The sequence below is a fragment of the Astatotilapia calliptera genome, chromosome 10 (genome assembly GCF_900246225.1).
Source record: "Astatotilapia calliptera chromosome 10, fAstCal1.2, whole genome shotgun sequence".
Classification (NCBI taxonomy): domain Eukaryota; kingdom Metazoa; phylum Chordata; class Actinopteri; order Cichliformes; family Cichlidae; genus Astatotilapia; species Astatotilapia calliptera.
Genome location: NC_039311.1, coordinates 11,633,806 through 11,648,198, shown reverse-complemented (window position 1 = coordinate 11,648,198; position 14,393 = coordinate 11,633,806).

Genomic DNA, 14,393 nt, shown 5'->3' with positions numbered 1-14,393 from the left:
TGAAAGAGACAGCAAGCAGATGTCAAATGTAAATCCCCCTTCCTCTCTGTCAGGGTTTTATTTCAGTCACAGTGTCTTTTCTTATAGCTGAAACTTGCTCTTGGCTTTGTACACACTTTCAACAGATACAACGCACAGTTTATAGAGGGGGACACTCCCTCTGAGGCATCTCAGCCTTGTCAGCCACTGTCCATAGAAGCAAGTCAGGACCTGCAGAGTTCTCATGAAATGACTGTTTGAAGCTATCACTGTCTGAAGTCATCAATTAAACCCGCTCATCATGAGTGTAGGTGTTAAAAAATGCTGGGAAGTTTTAATATAAGTGAAGGTTTGTGTCAGACAGACGTCTGATAGAACTTGAAAGGTTTGGTTGTAGTTGAACGTTTCCTCTTTTCTGCACATAAACTGTATCTGCACACACTTTCAGTAGCAGTCAGCTGTACTTCCACCGTCATAAATGTATTTTTTTTATTTGACTTTGGGTTATTTTCTTTGAACTAAACAAGTAGCACACACGAGAAAACAGAACAAAATGAGGGTTTTTTTTCTTCCCTTCCTCTTCTACATGAACCCAAAGCAAAGTTCATGTTCATGCAGATGACAGAAATCTGCGTGGGAAGATTATCCAGCAAACCTGTAAATATCAGATATACACAAACATAAGAAATTCCACACGCTGGTGAGCTCGGAACAAAAGCCAAACACACTCAGCCTTTCTCATCTTTCGGCAAAGCGGTTAAAGGCTTATCCTCCCTGGTTTTTCATCCTTCAGCCGAGAGCTGTGACGTAATCACCTGCCTTGAATTTGATGGTTCCCAGTGTCAGATCTACAGACCTTTTCTTGATTTTAAACTTTCCATCTACAAAATCCTGTTTCAATAAGAAGTGGGAGCTTTGGTTTGGTTTTTTACATCTCTATAGGCTGTTCCTGCGCAACAGCAGCATCTGGTGGCTCAGGGTGGCAGATATCAGGTGACATCATTTCACTGCTTCTCCCACTGCAGGGGTGCAAACAAGTGCAATTGCAAGTTAAAATATGTTCAAATGAGAACTAAAATGCCCTCCGTGTTTAACCTTGTGCTGAGAACACATTTGAATGTGTTTTATTTCAGGTTGGTGGACATGCCGCTGGGTGTTAATGATCATGCTGGGAGATGCTAAGCTGCTAATTGAAAAAGCGCTGACCCATGGGGAAATACCCGTGAGATCATCAGGGTTTGTAAAATCAAGCAAAGGAAAAGAAACAGATGGAGACCATAAACCTAATGCCAGGAGATGAATTATTTAAATGCAGACCTATTTTAGACTGATGAACTTTAGAGTGCTATAACACTCTTTATAGGTACACCTGGCTGTCCTTGGTCAGAAAAGTAGGTACAGCTGCAAGTTCTAACAAGCCAGGTTTGTTGGTTGGTTCGTGCACACTTAAATATATAAAAAATCGTTGGGTGGATTGTCCTGAAATTGGTTACTTTGCACAATTATGACCCCCTTCAAGATATATTGTAATAACCTTTCATCGAGCAGATCACATCTTTAAGCTTTTGTTTCCCGCAGCATTCCTATCATACTCAGCCACACTTAGTGCTGACGTGCAAAATTCAAAATAATCTGCTAAACTAAAATGCCTACTTTCACCATTGTGAGCACTACTGTGTGGTTTGCATAGCCTCTTTTTTTATTCTTTCTTTGTTTATTTAAAAATAATGACTGAATAAATAGAGTGCATCTATAAAATCAGGGTCTTATCTCTTGCTGTGTTTTGAAGCCAGTGTTTTGTGCGGTAGAGATGAAAAGCGAAATGGAATTTAATATTTGGAAGCAGTCCAAGGATGTAATGCTTTTATTTTCAACCTTTGGTAATGTATTAGCTGCACTCATTGTACTGGACCTTCACTTTGTTTGCATATTTCTATAATGGCTCTTGTGGCTGAATGCCAGCTTGAGATTGAATGCTAACATGGCTGTGTACTGCAGAGCCTCAGATGTTGTTGATCAGGTGAACTACTTACTGGGTTGAAAGGGAAAGGGAAATTATGATTGTCTCATCTCTTTTTTAATTCATGCACAATTTGTTATGCTGTGTTAATGTTGAAGGGCAGAGAATGGAAAAGCCTCCATCAAGATAATCGATAAGAAAAGGACCTTTCACACCATCTGAAGTTTTCTTTGTGCAATGTTATATTAATAAACTGAAAAAACCCTTCAACATGAAGTGATACTCTCTTTACGCCCATATAACCACACATCAGCAGCAGCAGGTTTGCACTGCAGGAGGTGTCATGATGTTGATATCTGTGGACTAATAAAGAAATCTACATGTTCAGACCACAGGTGGTTTCAGTGCCTGACCTTCGAGGGTAAAGTACACAACAGGAAGCATGCAGTCTATTTAAATTCTATCAGTGAGTTTACCCAAAGTTTACCCCCCCCCCCCCCAAAAAAAAAGGAAAGAAATTTGTCATTTCACAGATAAGATGTACAGTGACAACTCTATTGTACAGAGAAGCACTGGCTTTACTACTTGCTAACAGTTAAGAGATTTAAACTGCAGCTGTAGTATGCACTACAGTCCTCTTGGGGGCGTTGTATGATCTAAAACATTAAACATAACATTTAGTCTGCTGACACTCTGCTCTAAACTGCGACCCCTAAATGTCCATATAAATCTCCTGTTCTCCACATCGTCCCTGTAATAATGCTATGAGGCAGGAAGCAGTTGTGCAGAAAATGAAGGTCTGCCCTGCAATAGACGTGGTCAAGATGGAGATGGTGCGTGTTAGTCAGTCCCGGCTGTAATTGCTCTGTTACATTTCACATCAGATTTTGATGCACAGATGCACATGCAGGGGGAAAATTTGCAGCTTTGTTACACAGAATTGGATTCCAATTGCATTCTGCTGGTTGACTGCAAAATGATGTCAGATATAATTGACCTCTGCTTATTGACCCAGGGGACAGAGGTGCACAGGTGGGGGATGTTTGAAATTGTGAGCCAATCGTGAGCCACCCTGTGTGTGAGGACAATGTCTTTGTGATGTACACTTATCCTGTTTGGCAGTTGCAGCTGACATCATGAAGCAGCATGTTCATTTTTGGCTGTGCACTTCTAAATCATGTCATCACACATGCACACACAGTATGCAAAAAATCAAACAACAAAAAAATCTCCAAGATCAACGACATCAGCAGCTCTACACTCACTGGTCTTTTTATTAATTCGACTGCTCATTAGCAGTTGAGCAGTTGAATTATCTGCTCAACTATCTAATCAGCCAGTCACATGGCAGCTTGTGGGCATAGAGACGACTTGCTGATGTTCAAGCTGAGCATCAGAGGTGATTTAAGTGACTTTGAAGGTGGCATGTTGTTTATGCCAGATTAGTCCAAAATAAGAAAATATCTAGCGAGCAGCACTTCTCTGAGAAAAAATGCCTTGTTAACGTCAGAGGTCAGAGGAGAAAAGCCAGGCTGCTTTAAGTTGATATGAAGGCAACAGTGAGTCAAATAAGGCCTTGTTAGAACAAAGTTTTGCAGAAGAGAGTCTCTGAATGCAGAACACTGTGATTGTAGAAACAGAAGGCCAAGAACTAAGAACAGGAAATTGAGGCTAAAATTTGCATGAACTCACCAAAATTTGACAACAAAAGACTGAAAAACGTTGCATGGGCTTATGAGCCATGATTTCTGCTCTGACATTCAGAGGGTAGGGTCACAATTTGATGTAAACAACATGAAAGCATGAATTCCTCCTGTCCAGGCTGCTGGTGGCAGTGTTGCAATACTATCATGTCAATACGAATCAAAATCTGAGAAATTTTGCCAGCACCTTGTTAAATTTGTGAAATCTATTCCACAAAGAACAAAGGCATCTAAAAGAGGCAAGAATGAACGGGATCCAACAAAGTACTAGCAAAGTTTTATTAATTTAGTATGTGGTAAATATGTATTGTTTATGCATTTCAAGAACAAAAGATGATAGTGTCGTGTCGACTTGTCGTGGTTCTTAGTGGTTAACTTGCCCCTGTGTCTCCTGTGGGTCCTTCATGCCATCTGTTTGTCTTTGTGTGCTTCTCACGTCTCAGTTAAACTCAGATTACTTTCCTTGTGAATCTTTTGCTTTTTATTTCCTGCCTCTATTTGTTACAATGTTATGATTGTTTTACATGCCCTGGTTAATATTCTTTTAATCAGTTAATTAGTTTGTTATGCATTTGTTTCATGTCAGTCTGATTCTTGTCTTTAGCCCCTTTGGTTTTTGACAGTTTTCTGCTTTCGTTTCTTGCATTTGTTTCTTATGACATCTCAGTCTTTGAAATATATGCTTTTGAAATTGTTTAACTATTACTGTGCCAGATTAAAGAGTGTCCTTTGTTCTGTTTTGCTCTACCTGTCTGACACTGTGTCGTGTTTTAGGATCCTTAATCTTTTGTATTGAAAAAATCTCTAACCTCTCATGAGAAAGGACCACGTGAGAAAGAATGCCATAATGATAATGTGATCACACTGGGATTGCCTATCATATTGCCTGGCATAATTTCAATAACTATTAAACTTTAACTAGCTAAAAGCATTTTCTCACTAAATTTATATTTCCAGGTTTCTGCTGCGGGTTGCTTGAAGCCAATCTTAAAGCCATGCATGATCAGCAAAATAAGAGTGGCATCAAATGGCAGATGAATAGCCGCAATTCATGTTAACTACAAATAAAATGTATCATTTTTTGTAGGCACCAGGCCAGTGTTGCCAAAAGGAGAACACATAACACCCGTGCTGTCCATGTTTCCTGAATTTATTGCTACAGTGGCTAATTTGGGTCCCAGTGAAAGATTCAATGACAAATGGCATCTTTGCACATTTGTGGGGAACAGATGTACTGCATGTGTGTCTGCACATGAAACATTCTTCATGCAACATTCGTCATGGTCGGACTCAACAGCCATAACAAATAATGGGAGAGACACAGACTGATCAAAAATGTACCATTTTATTCAGCAAATAAAGAAAAAAACAGTTTAGTGTGTAGCAGCTGGATGGGTGATCAAATGTTAGGTGTGAGTGGGGTTGTGCAGGCGAACCCTAAAATAACCAGGACAAAGCCAACTAAACATAACATGGTGCTGAGTGAATATATATATAGAGAAAAAGCTGAGACAGCCAGATCTTAAATGCAGATCTTAAATATTATCGCAGTATTCAGGCTTTATTTCCTTTTTACAACACCCTAAAGAGGCCATCAAAGCATAAATCTGGAAAATGAAGAAAGCACAACTCTCCCTTGTCATGAACACAGCATGGTCTGTGTAAAAGGGAAAAAAATGCTTCCACTTATCAAAATTACCAGAAAAGCTGCAGAGTTTCAGCAGATTGCAAGAGTTGTGTTATTGAGGGTACTTTTGAGACGTACCCCAAATCTGTCTTTCTCAAAGATGAGTTAATCCACTAAGATATCAGAACAGTGGTGACTGAAGGCTGAGAAGGCTGAAAATGAAAACCTTTGCAGCTTTAAATATATTAGTCAGACAGTATATATATATATATATATATATATATATATATATATATATATATATATATATATATATATATATATATATATATATATATATATATATTGGGCAGTGACATATGACTTAAAAGCAGAAAAGAAAAACAGCAAACTGTTCCCAGTTTTTGTCAGCAGTCTTTCTAAAATGGGATCAGAAAATCCTTTCTGGCTAAAGAACAGGGAAGAAGACAGAGTCTAAGACGGTTTAGGAGAGGGGAGATGATGGGCACGGACTGGATTTGAAGCTCAGCTGCTTTGACAGATATAAACAAACAGGAAAAGGAACATGGAGTGAAAGCAAATGGAATTAATATGGATTCTCTGTGAGCTCCAGGTGAAACAGCCAGAGCAGGTTTTCAGGAGTAAAGACAGAGAAGGGCAAAGATAAAGCTGAGGTCAGAATAAAGATGTGGGGGGGGAGAAAAAATAAGAATGAGTCAGGTGGAGATGGACCAGATGGAGACAGAGAGAGAGGATGAGGAGAGACACTGTGCCAAGCAGGGATATCTCAAAAGGCGACCGAGTCACTTGCAGAGAGCAGAATAGAGACTGACACAAATTGATGATCCAAGACAGGAGACTAGACAAGGAACAGGCTCCAGAGAAGAATAAGCCAACTCTAATTTCATCTTTATGAATTAGTGAGTGGGCAGTGAGGGAAATATCAAAGGAACACAGGAGAGGCATAATGAAATGATTTCCCATCTTACTGCTGCCTTATCACCACTATAACAGCGGATCAGCTGTGGAGAGTGGGTCACAGAGCAGAAGGGCATTTGATGGGAAGACGCTGATGGATTTCTGTGAAAGGATTGGTATGATTGCACAGAGGAGGAAAAATTACGTCTATTTTCTGAATATATATCCATTTACAGTGGTGGTAAGGTCAATTAAAGGCTGACATGACCGGAAACATTGCTACACTTGATTGGATTCTCCAGGGGTCGCACTGAGAGACTCACACAGAGATCTGTGTGGTCACAAAAGCACAGCAATAATCTGATGATGTGCTTACAGTAAAATCTACAGCCAAGAGGAGGTAAGATACCCACATAAGTCAGATCTGGTTTTGCTGAAATAAACAAAGACAAATAAAGAAGTGACACAGATGGTGCCTCGTGTAGCCACTAAAAAGCCATGTGCCGAGAGGTCTAATGTAACCATTATACTGATAATCAAAAGAATGATGAAGTATATGCGACGAACACCTCACTTTCAAGCTGGACAACACAAAAAGCTAGCCTAATCCGAAACAGATATGAGTACAAGTGAAACTGATGAGTGGTGGCGTGTCTAGAAAGCATAAGAAATACATCATCTGAGTCATAATACTGCAGGGCAGCAGTCTGCAGAGTGAGTGACTGAAGTCAAGGAGCTCAGCTTCTCCCAGTGGATCAGGGTGAAGATGCTGAAAAGTGCGTTAACGTGTGGAATGCACCTCGATCACCGCCGCAAACTGGTCGCACTCAATTTTATTTTTTTATTGCCAGGCAGTGTTGGTTTGTTCATTTTTCATTCAACTGTATTAATATTTATTATGTTCTACTGATGTTTTCCATCTATTCATCCATTCTCTTCTGCTTTTCCTTATCCAGGGGGGATGGAGGCTATTCCAGCTACATAGGGTGAGAGGCGGGGTACACCCTGTTGGGGGTTGTTTTGTTTATTTAACTTAAGCTAAGAAAAATAAGTTACTGTCAGTAGGATAGGTTTAATAAAGTCAGTGTGTAAGCTTCAGCTTCAGCTAATTAAACTTTAATAAATTGTGATTTAAATTGGAAAGTTGGAAGTTAAAGAGGCACAGTTGAATAGTTGTACATGGTCAGAGAATGAACAGTGAATATATTAAAAACATATATATATATATATATATATATATATATGGATAGCATAGCAGCTGGATAGCGTAGTGGTTAGACTACACGCCTTTGGAACAGAGGATCGCAAGTTCGATTCCTGCCTGGGGCGTCTGTATCCAGTAAGGGTCCTAAGGCTAGACCCCCTATGCTAAGCAAGCCTACCGCAGACATGAGCGAGACAGATAAATATGAAGGCATGCCGGCTCGGACGTCGCCCGGATCAACAAGGTCCGCGTCAGGTGTTGAGGAACCAGGGCACCCTGACGAAAAGTGGGCTACTGGAACAAGAAGGCATCGGTGGGCAAGGGACGAAAACAGGGCGTTGTTGGAATGCTACTACGCAAGTAACCCCGGCGGAAGGGGCTACATGAATAGGATGAGGGACCTATGGATTCTTCGATACCCAGCTAGTCGCTACTTCGATACTACTCTCACAGCTAGAGATTGACGAGGTACAACACAAATGCTACGGCAAGGAGGAGTCAGGACGCCAGGTCAGGGGGGAGATATCATCACCCCCACCCGAGATTGGGTACATAGCCCCAAGTGTGATAGGAGAAGGATCGTTGAGTGTGAGAGGAACTGACCTGAAAAATAGGATCATGGCCAAGCTTGAAATCCCCCGTAGCCGGTTACCAAGATTACGTGAAGTACCCTCAGAAGGTCTGCTAGATGATGTTAATGCAGCACTACGGGCAATACCTACAACCACGATTACCGACACTAACAAGCTGATCTACAATACGGCAGCAGTGATCAGTGAGATGCTTGGCTACAAGTTGAACAGCCACAAGGGGCAGTACCCTCCATGGAGAAGGAGGCTAGAGGGCAAGATCAAAGTAGCACGGAGAGAGGTTAGCCAACTAATGGAGTTGCAGAAAGGTGCGACGAATAAGGTGCCTAAGAAATACAGCAAGCTGTCCATACCTGAGGCCTTGGAAACTGCCAAGCAAAGACTCACAGCCTTGGCCAGCCGCTTGAGGAGGTACACCAGAGAGATAGAAGGCAGGAGAATAAACCAGCTGTTCTCCACAGAACCAGCAAAGGTGTACTCTCAGTGGCAAGGCTGGAGACGGAGCAATACTGGAAGAGCATATGGGAGAAGGATGCAACCCATAACGGCAATGCTCAGTGGCTAGAGGATCTGAGGGCAGACCACAGCGACCTCCCTGAACAGGGTCCAGTAACCATCACAGTGGCAGATATCCAAGAAAGGGTCTCCAGTATGAAGAGTTGGACAGCACCAGGGCCCGACATGGTTCACGCCTACTGGCTGAAGAAGCTAACTGCACTCCACGAGCGTCTGGCAGCACAAATGAACCAGCTGCTAGTTAACGAGAGACACCCGGAATGGCTAACTGAAGGCCGGACGGTCCTGATCCCCAAGGACCCCAAGAAGGGACCGGTCCCCTCCAACTACCGACCAATAACCTGCCTCAGTACTACATGGAAGCTCCTGTCAGGCATCATATCGGCTAAGATGAACAGGCACATGGGTCAATACATGAGCGGGACACAGAAAGGAATTGGCAAGAATACCAGAGGCGCAAAACACCAGCTACTGGTAGACAGAACAATCAGCCGAGACTGCAAGACCAGACTGACCAACCTGTGCACTGCCTGGATTGATTACAAGAAGGCCTATGACTCAATGCCCCACAGCTGGATACTGGAATGCCTAGAATTGTACAAGATCAATGGGACCCTAAGAGCCTTCATCAGGAACTCAATGGGGATGTGGCGTACAACACTAGAGGCCAACTCCAAGCCCATAGCACAAGTCACCATCAAGTGCGGGATCTACCAAGGAGATGCTCTGTCCCCACTGCTGTTCTGCATAGGCCTGAACCCCCTCAGTGAGATCATTAACAAGACTGGCTACGGATACCGACTACGGAACGGAGCAGTTGTCAGCCACCTCCTGTACATGGATGACATCAAGCTGTATGCCAAGAGTGAACGAGACATCGATTCACTGATCCACACTACCAGGCTATACAGCAATGACATTGGAATGTCGTTCGGACTGGAGAAGTGTAGTCGGATGGTAACAAAGAGAGGGAAGGTAGTCAGAACTGAGGGGATTGAACTACCAGAAGGCAACATTGCAGACATAGAGGACAGTTACAAGTACTTGGGGATCCCGCAGGCGAATGGGAACCATGAAGAGGCCGCTAGAAAAGCTGCAACCACCAAGTACCTGCAGAGGGTCAGGCAAGTCCTGAGGAGTCAGCTGAATGGTAAGAACAAGATCCGGGCCATCAACACGTACGCCCTGCCCGTGATCAGGTACCCTGCTGGGGTAATAGGCTGGCCAAAGGAGGAGATAGAAGCCACTGACATAAAGACAAGAAAGCTCCTTACCATGCATGGAGGGTTTCACCCCAAGTCCAGCACCCTGAGGCTGTACGCTAAGCGGAAGGAAGGGGGCCGGGGACTGGTGAGTGTCAGCACCACAGTCCAGGATGAGACAACGAACATCCAAGAATACATTGGGAAGATGGCCCCAACTGACCGAGTGCTCAGTGAATACCTCAGGCAGCAGAAACCCAAGAAAGAGGAGGGAGACGAGGAACCATCATGGAAGGACAGAGCCCTGCACGGTATGTACCACCGGCAGATAGAGGAGGTGGCTGATATCCAGAAATCCTACCAGTGGCTGGACAAAGCTGGACTGAAAGACAGCACAGAGGCACTAATCATGGCAGCACAAGAACAAGCTCTGAGCACAAGATCCATAGAGGCTGGGGTCTATCACACCAGGCAAGACCCCAGGTGCAGGCTGTGTAAAGATGCCCCAGAGACAATCCAGCACATAACAGCAGGGTGCAAGATGCTAGCAGGCAAGGCATACATGGAACGCCATAACCAAGTGGCCGGCATAGTGTACAGGAACATCTGTGCCGAGTATAACCTGGAAGTCCCGAGGTCAAAATGGGAGATGCCCCCAAGGGTGGTGGAGAATGACCGAGCTAAGATCCTGTGGGACTTCCAGATACAGACGGACAAAATGGTGGTGGCTAACCAACCGGACATAGTGGTGGTAGACAAACAGAAGAAGACGGCCGTAGTGATCGATGTAGCGGTTCCGAATGACAGCAATATCAGGAAGAAGGAACACGAGAAGCTGGAGAAATACCAAGGGCTCAGAGAAGAGCTCGAGAGGATGTGGAGGGTGAAGGTAACGGTGGTCCCCGTGGTAATCGGAGCACTAGGTGCGGTGACTCCCAAGATAGGCGAGTGGCTCCAGCAGATCCCGGGAACAACATCGGAGATCTCTGTCCAGAAGAGCGCAGTCCTGGGAACAGCTAAGATACTGCGCAGGACCCTCAAGCTCCCAGGCCTCTGGTAGAGGATCCGAGCTTGAAGGATAAACCGCCCGCAGGGGCGTGCTGGGTGTTTTATATATATATATATATATATATATATGGAAGCAAATGAGCTGCTGTGGTGACTCGAATAAGAAACATCTGATAGGAGATACATTAACAATGTTTACTAAAGATTGTTAAGGTTTAACCATTGTTACTCTGTTTTTAGCCTGTGTATTAAAAACTAATTTCCTTATAGAGTTTAATTGAACTGGTTATTATATTTTAATATTTTATTTGTCCCAGCTGATAAGAAACAACAATAATTACACTCTAATTGGCTCTCGTATTATTTTTCACACTGTGTTATGACATTGCTGCTGGCATCTGAGCTTCTCACAAGGTGTCCTGTGGCATCAGCGTGATGACACATCAGAACAGCAGTAACAAGACAAATTTCACTCCCGGCTCGTTACGTATCGATGCTTCTTATAAAGACGCCTCCCCCGTCCCTCCCTCCGCTTCCTATTTTTACAGACCAGACGGCTTTAAGCGTCAGTGCTTTTAAGGTGCACTGTTAATGCTGTAATTTCACCTAAATTAAACATAATCAAACAGCTAGTCCACACAAAAGTAAACAGTGGGTGAATATTCACTCACATTTGTTATCTTTAATGCTGTATGTTTTTATATTTTTAAGTTGTTGAGGATTTTTGGTACTGTGGATTTTCATGTTGTAATTTTATGGATTTGTTGTCTGGGCCATATTGTTGTACATTGTCTGACTGAGTGTTAATTTTCTTCAGATTCTGCCTTGTTTTGATGCCGTTGCCACTACTCATGTGTATTTATACACTGGTTACAATATTAGCAATTTCACCTTCATCCAAGTGCAAATGCACTGTACAGTATTTCATTGTATTTACATTTTATAATGAGTTTTTTATTTAAGGAATATGTGCATTTATAATATTCAGTAGTTTATAAACAAATGATCAATCAAATTAGTAATTCTCAGTTCATTGTTTTGTTAACAGTTAATTATAAACTAAATATGAAATAACTTTCTAAGTTAACTTAAAGTGCAACCAGTGGTGTTAATTCATGCTTTAATTCACGGGAGACAGTTGGTGAACTCCTTGAGTGTATGTGGCTGTGCTCTACTAAATGGACTGCAGTGCTATAGTATAAATGTGCTGGTACAGTATGTGGGCATTGAGACAGCTTTATTTTACAGCAGTATTAAGAGAACATGAAATACAAAATATTGTAATATTCTTAGCTTCTATTAAGTAGATAGTATCATAAATTAAACACAGATTCTTAGAGGTTCACATGGTAAGTTTAAGTTCTTTACATATCACTTTAATTAGAAATAGCTCAGGTGCCTGACCTGTTATTTATCTTATGCTTGTGTGCTGCTGCTGCAATGCTGCAGAATGAAACACAGCGCAATGTGTTTCTAACTTTTCATCATGAGTCTTAAGTATTGACGTGCTACTGTGTGGCGACTGCAGGAGATGCGGTGCAGTGCTGTTTCTGCCCTTCACTGCTGCAGTCTCTGTGGTGTTTAACATCGTTACTGCCCTCATGTCACCACAGCAACCAGTCTGGTTACATCCTCAGCAAGGCCTTTGTTTAGATATTTATTATGGTCTGTGCATATGCGTGTGCCTGTGAATGTTGGGTGCTTGTTGATGCAGAGGTATATTGGTCACAACGGAGAGTCAATCACAGCTATCCACATGTCAATAAAGACACACTTTGACCTTTAAGTGAATGAATAACCACCAAGTTTCATTACTTTACATCCTATCAGACAATCAGCTTTATTACCACTCCTCTCCTTCCCCCTTGACTCTCTTGTGGTATTTCCCAGGATGTAGCCACATGCCGTCTGCACTGCTTAAGCTTTAATAACACTAAAAGGTTTACTTCCCCCCTCCTTCCCAGCACCACCACCTCTCTTTTCTCTCCCTCAGTAACCATGGTCATTATTGAAATTATCACATCCTATTTAGTACCTTATTGATGACTCACAACAATCCTAGCACACAAAAGCAGGACTATGAGAAAAATCTTAAAATGATATTTTTTTAGCATCAAAATGTGAAATCAGTGAGAGTAAAAGAGAAAAACCACAATGGGAAGTTCTCACTTTGTAATGTGGTAAATTTGCTTCACTCGGGAGTCTTATATTGTGCAAGTGAACAGATTAAATATGTATTATTTATCAACAGAAACCCAGAGAGTGCACTGATGTATCTCTCAAACATGTATCATTTCTCCGTGCTGAATAATGAATGTTAAAGCAGGTTTTGAGTCTATGCAGCTGAAAGCACAACATGATGGATTTACAGCACCTATGTAATCCAAACAGCATGAAGCTACAGAACATTTAATGTTGTATCGCAATGTCATGTGTGCAGCTAGAAATGGAACTTACTAGCTTACCAAATTAGTTCTTCTAAACCTTTACTTTATTAGTAGTAACTTATTATTGACACAATATCCTATGATCTCTGTCTTTTTGTAGCGAACCACTATTTTGGATAATTTTATGTGTGGAAGTTTAGTTGAACTATTGATAAAGAAGTTGCTAAATGTGCAGCTGCTGTGACAGTCATGCTAATGTTAGCGTCAGTGTAACGCTGATTATGCTAGCAGATGTAGCCTCATTACGAGGTTACAGGGCTATATGTCAATAAAATCTTTTCATATCTGTGGTTTCAACATATAAATAATGCTAATGATATATATATATGTTTAAAAGTAAAGGCGGGTTTACTTTTAAAGGAAGTCTGAAGGCTGTATCACAGGAATTGATGCTAACAAGATTATTTTTTGGCAGCTTCTTACAATGTATTTGATAAAAGATATTTAAATGGGGTTTTAGTTTTGTGTTTTTATCTAATTTCAAATACATAACAAATAATAATAGCTTTATGTTTTAGACATTTGGTAGCACAACAAGTCATATTATGTTATTTAAGATTTTTATTTCAGACATCCAGCCAGCAGCAGGAACAGCAATGAATATAGAAGCAGCTCCCTCTGGAAAGTCAGCTTCAACCACCACAGACAGCTACTTATTCTACACGCATGTAAGTTTCTGTTTTGCTTTAACTACACTGCTAATGCAGTTTTTGTTTAGTTTCACTTACAGTACACTTTATGGACAGAAGTATAGGCCCACACCTCCTAACCTTTAAATTCTGGTGTTTTCAGTCCCTTGCTGTGGGTGTATAAAAATCAAGCACCAAGCCGTGCAGTTAGTCTTTACCAACACTTGGGTCATTCTGAAGAACTTGTAATACTGTAATAGGATGCCACCAATGATACTGGCAATGTTTCTGGCGGTTGATTTTCTACTTATTTAAACAAAAAAAAGAAATGGACTAGTCAACTAGTCTAAAAGACAGAAAATCCTCATATAAAACCCCTAATTACATTTTCATTAGTCAAATCACATTCTAAATGTCGCTGAACATTTATAAAATAGGAATAACACATTTAACTAACTAGCATTTATGACAACAGCTAGCAAGAAAGGTGATGTTTAAACATTTAGTCACAAGAAATCAAATTTAAACCCTTCTGGATATTTCATGATAAGCTGTAAGTGGTATTATTGCAAAGTGTATAGTAACCATAGTAACTTACCCAAAAAGTGGG